The sequence below is a fragment of the Strigops habroptila genome, chromosome 10 (assembly GCF_004027225.2).
Source record: "Strigops habroptila isolate Jane chromosome 10, bStrHab1.2.pri, whole genome shotgun sequence".
Taxonomy (NCBI): Eukaryota; Metazoa; Chordata; class Aves; order Psittaciformes; family Psittacidae; genus Strigops; species Strigops habroptila.
This window is the reverse complement of record NC_046359.1, coordinates 169853-175710: the sequence shown is the minus strand read 5'-3', so window position 1 is coordinate 175710 and position 5858 is coordinate 169853.

The following is a 5858-nucleotide window of genomic DNA, read 5'->3' as shown; positions in this document are numbered from 1 at the left end:
TTAGCTCAGTATGCTGGACAGATGTTTAATAGCAGTAATATTTTAATAATTTAATTCTTCTAAGATGTGAATTGCTATTGAAAACCTACTGTTGAATATACTTCAGAGAATACTTGTGTTTGTATTTCTTGTGATCTCTTTAAGCAGAAATGTTTAAAAAAGCAATATTGTGAAAACTGAATATCTCCTTCTGAATAGAGATAGATATTTCAGTGCTATTTATTATGCTTGGTATAGTATAGATTATTTTCACATTAATTGATGAACATGTACCCACAATAATCAGTAGGTTTGGTCAAGAGGCATTTGATTTTACTACAGATAGAAATAATAATTAAGAACACATTTTAGGTAAAAAGCTGCACTATACAAGTGCTACTTTATATCTTTTTATAGTTAGGTGGGGATAATATAATTACTTAACTGACAGGATTGTCTAATCTAAGACAATCAAATAATTCACTGTACAACCTCAGTAACATTGTGGAAACTTAAATTTCTGTCTTGTGATAAAGATGCTAAAGCAAGGGTTAGCTGGCAATGCTCTGCTTTAGTTCTGGGAATGCATAAGGAGTACAGCTGCATTGAAATAAGGAATGAATTCTGGAGAGGTTGTCAGATAAACCCAGTATGAACCCTATGGGTGTCTGTGCTCAAACCCCGCTGAATGTGATGAATGGGCCCGCAATAAAACTGTCGGTTTCTTTGAAGTGGCTCAATACATGTCATGTGAGCTGAAGCACAGGAAGCCCATTATCTTCGCACTAGGAGGAACTAGTAGCACTGTTTTTCTTTTGTCGTATGTGTTCGATAATGTGCTTTGTGACACCACATTAAGAGGATAACTTGAGATAGGAACAGAGTAAGCTGGCATTGTGCAGTCCTTTTGGATGCAGCCTGCTGAGGCAACTCAGGCTGTTCCTTGGGACTTCTTTGACAGAGAATCATTATTTGTTTTGAATCTGCAGAAGCAGCTGTCTGTTAGTTGTCTGTCATGGACAAATGGGATGGAACTGTTGATATCACACTTGTTTCTAAGTCAGTCCTAAGCCTGGCTTTCAGCTCAAGTTTGCAAGTCAGCAGTGTGGTCATTAACCTTTTAGTGAGTTGAAGTCCTACCGTATAATCAGAGATAAACAAATTTAAACTAAATGCATGCATAAAGATGCAGTTGTGCTTAGAGGGATGAACTGCATGTCTAGCATTAAGCACCCAGTTCATTGCTTTATTAGTTAAATGTAATGGCACCTATTATTCTTGGGCCATGAAAAAATGGCACCGTGAAAATGGCACAAAATGAAATGGCAGAAAAAGTTAACTGGTGTCAGCAAGATAAGTTTTTGTCTGCCAAAAGAGGCCTTGCGGAGAACAGCCTCTTCTGCCAGCTTTTCCGATTTGCCTGGAAGTGCCTGAATTTCCATTTTGGGTTGCAGAATTCCCCATGTTGAAACTTAGGCCCAGTGGAGGCCCCCACACGGGTGCCTGAAATGGTCCAAAGCTGAAAGTCTCACCTTCAGCTAGGATGGGAGGCTTAGGAGGCAGGTGACTTCCTCAGATCCTTCTGACTGCCTTCTGGCTTACGTTTAGCATGAAGAGTGGTGGGCAGGATGCAAAGTTTGGGAGTTGAGAACCTGGGCTTGTTGCACAAGGATATATGCTCAGCCATGGCATTCAGTCTGGGGAGATGTGTATCATACATAAAGCTTCTTCCTCACTTTTATTTATTTTTTAATTAATGCAAAATCTGTTTAATCTAAAAAGCATATTTTGAAAAATTATGACATAGGCATGATGAATCACTCTAGCATTCTTTTCTACGGTCACCACGTCCAGTCATGCAGACTTAACAAAGAGGAATTTCCATACAGGTGTTTGTTGCAGATTTTCCGGGCCTGGGAAGTCACAAACTACTGCTTGCAGCCCAGTGCTCCAAAGACATAGCACTGCTGGCAGATACAGCTCAGATCTGACCTCAGAGTGTAGCTACCTCTTCTGTTCCCTGGAGTCTTGAGGTGGAAGGGGCTGCATGGCACACATCTGACATATTTTATATTAGTTAGCTGCTTGTCCTTGTGCAGCTGTAATTAACTTTCAGTGCTATTTTACTAGAAAAGAGTCATACAATTTTGATGTTGAAATGTCTAACCTGAGAGCTTAAGGTCTAGCCTTAGAGATATGCCCTTAGAAGCTGTACGTTTGTCCTCCTTGGAAGCTCCACAGTATGGAGTGTTTCATACCCAGGTAGAGAGCCCTTGTCTCTACCCCCTCCTTTCCTCAGCTCTGCCTACTTTTCCCAGCTGCTTCTTGGATCAACTTCCAGCCACCCACATAGTAGCAGCAGCAAACCTTGTTACCTATTCTGAAACCTAGTGATAGGGGCAGTGATCTGTTTCTGTACCTTGTCCTTTTAATCGAGCCCCTGACTCAAGAAGCTGAAAGGTAATGGAAGTCTCTGCCAAAAAAGCCATCTACCAAATTAAGGAAGTTTGCATTCAAGTAACAAGAAAGAAGACATGACTTACTTAAGGTTATTGTACATCTGACTGTCTGAGAAAAGTCACTTTCTGCTGCATATCCACTTTTTCCAGCTGTATCTGCTGGTCTAATGCATGGTACTACAAAGATTTCTCTTAGATTTGGTTCCTGATGCTCAAATACTATTTGCTCCTTATTTGTTGCCTTATTTCTTTTTAATTCATGACTGATGATCAGGCCTTCAAACATGATCACTACCAAGATTGCATTTGAACACAGTTCTCATTTAGTTTGCAAGCACTCATATTTAATTAAAGGCTACTTATTACAGGTAGTTTTTGTGCCGGATATGCTTGGCTTTTCATGGGGCTGCAGCAAGTTTGTTGTGATGTGCAAATCTGGAATTAGCCCTGGAATTACCAAGCACCTTGAGCTGAACACACACTGAAAGGAGCCTTTTTCCCTTTTTAGAAGCAGTTCTCGGAAGAGGGCGTTTGTGAGATGTGTGGAGTTCCTCATTCCTACACGGACTGATTTTGCATCCCTGCGTCTGGGAATTCCTGACTAAGCAGGTTTCCTTCCCACGTTTCCAGGTTGTTGCAGTGCCGGGGCTGTGGTGTTGCACTCCCAGATACACTCTGTCTGTGCGGGCTGATTTCAGCCTGTGCATAGTTTCTTTCCCACTGAGGACAGTTACCTGTGAATCTCCTTTGCTCTTGTGCCAAGTACTGTGTCACAGCTGCAGGGTGAGATTGTGTCTAGACTGTGATCTGAAATAGCATCCAAAGAGATGGGTGGATTCTTTTGTTTGAGAAGAGAATGATGAACAGTTTGTACGTGGGGATCTGAATTCCAGCTGGTTTATTTCAGGTCCTATGGATCTTTTCCCTCTCCTTTTTGTCTCTGCAGGAAATTATATGCATGCTGTTTAAGTATGTGCCCTTGTCTTTACACAGACATCCACTGAATGGCATTAGAAGCATAATCTAACTTTCTGTTTCCTTTGAGCTGGAGACACTCACAGTCTCCGGAGTTTATTTCCTTGCTGATCAAAGTTTTGAAAATATAAAGTAGATATAATCAAGTACTGGAAAAAATCAGGAACATAAATTCCCACTAGTTATGTTCCTAATTCCTCAGCCTTAGGAATTCCAACCTGTGGACTAAAGGATGGACTAAAGGACAAGTAAAACTGACTAGTATAGAAGAAATTCTTATGGAGGGCAGCAGTAGAAGCAGTGGTGATGTGCAACAAAAAGCCAGGGGCCTCACCTATCCCCATGCAAACTGCAAAAAGTTTATGCCAATGGAAGCTTTTAAAGTGCTCTTTTGTTGATATTCATGCAAAAAGACTCAGCTCCCTGTTGTCCCAGATAAATCAATATTAAAGACATTTTGACTTCAAACTATTCTCCCAATGGAAATCATATTGATTGTACACATATAAACCCATTTTCAAATAAATTCGTGAAAGGACCATATGCTGGAGCCACAGTGTTAAAGACACATACTGGATACAACCAATGGGAACCAGAAAGACTGGCTTGGACTGTTTGCAGAAAGATGACTATTGATGGTCTTGGAAAGGTTCGTGTACACTCAGCAAAGTAGAGAGTCCCATCAATTTAGATAAATATCAAAGGCAACAGTAAGACTGCCTCGGAAGGAGTGTAGTTGGATTTAACACTGTGGAGAGAAACTTGATCAGTAATGAGAACCACTTCCAGAGGAGCTCTATGGCAATTCCCATCTGCTGCCTTGTGGTAAAGGTGAAGTCTCTGGCCTGATTGTTTCTGAGGACTAGCACTGGCTGGGTTTTCTAAAAAACTAATCAGCATTATATGAATCAGTAATTTACACAACTTTAATACATTTATATGTTCAGAGAAGTGAGAAAAGTCACGAAGATTGATCAATAGAGTTGTAACTTTTAAGAAGCTATAAAACTTTCTGTTTGATAATCTTAGTAAAAGGTTATTTAAGATAAATTGCTGATGTCTTAAATTGAATTCCTACACTGGACAGCATGTCATGGACAGGCTATGTCTTACTGTACATGAGACGTGCTTTGCTTCTGGCATTTCAGTGGTCATATTCTTTCTCCCACTTCAGCAAGTCCTTGTCATTCATTTGCTTTCTCCATACATCTGTCATAAGCCTGTAGGGCCTCAAAGGAGCTGTTTTAATAATAAGAACAAGCAAATTCACTGCAAGCTCATATATCTTCCCTTTGGAGAAGAGGAAGGGAAATAATCAGTCTGCAGACATGTTACTAGCAAATGCTGTTATTCCTCTGCCTTAGCTCTTTATCTTGAAAACTTTGGTCTGGCCAGTCTGCTTCTCTTTCAGCATATTTGCTGAAATATTACCTACAATGCTACCTACATTGATGGCTTCTGCTGGAAAGAGGGAGCTGTTTGGAAAACCTATATATATGCAGACACTAGAAAGTAGAAGATACTACCTCAATGAAAAGCAAGAAACACTAGGGACAAATGCTACGTTTTGTAGAGGCAAACAGCATTTATTTTGCACTGTGTTATACCATTTGCAAAGTAAGTTGTAGATAAAACACGTGAACTGTCCTCATTTCAATAGTCAAGGCTGATGTGAAATGCAGTTTAGCAAATCAATCCCTAAAACTTTAAAGGCAGCCAATGTCTTTGAGTAGGATCTATTCAGAACCCACAGCTGGAAGACAGGAATAAAATCTCTTCATCTCCCAGTCCCTCACTCCCTGTCACTCTGCACTTCAAACCGCGGTGGTTTCACCTCGGTAAGATGCTGAAAGACAGGTTTCCCGGAGGCGATCCCGCCTTCGCCCGACGTGGCGGTCAGCTCTCCGGTGTGCCGGGCAGCGCCTCTAGGAGGGCTGCGTGCGGAGGGCAGCGGCGAGGGGAGAGATCCCTCCCTCCCCCACCCCCGCCTTCAGGGCTGGGACCCCGCGGGGTGGCGGCGGCGGCGCCGGGATCCGCGTCTCGCCTCCGCGCAAGATCCGCCTCGGCGCCTCGGGGCTGGGCACAAGCGAGGCGAGGGCACAAGCGCTTGCCGGAGGAGAGGCGGGGCGGCTCCTCCCAGCGCCAGGTATAAATCGGAGCTGCGGAGTAAGGAGCGGGCTGGGTCTGCGCCTCGCCTCCTGCTCCGGCTCCGTCGCCCGCAGCCGCGGGGCGACCAGCACCGGCGCCACGGGACAGCGCCGGCCCCGTTCCCCTTGGGGCGGCCGCGCTCCTGTCCGCTCCTGTCCGCATGGCGGTGGCTGCCCCCGGGGCGCAGGATCGCGCCCTGCTGCTCACCCGAGAGAGGGCTCGTCCAAAGAGCTGAAGGGGAGCGGCGCGGGAATTTTTAACCCCTCCCGCACTGCGCCGGCGGACAGTGCTGCCTTC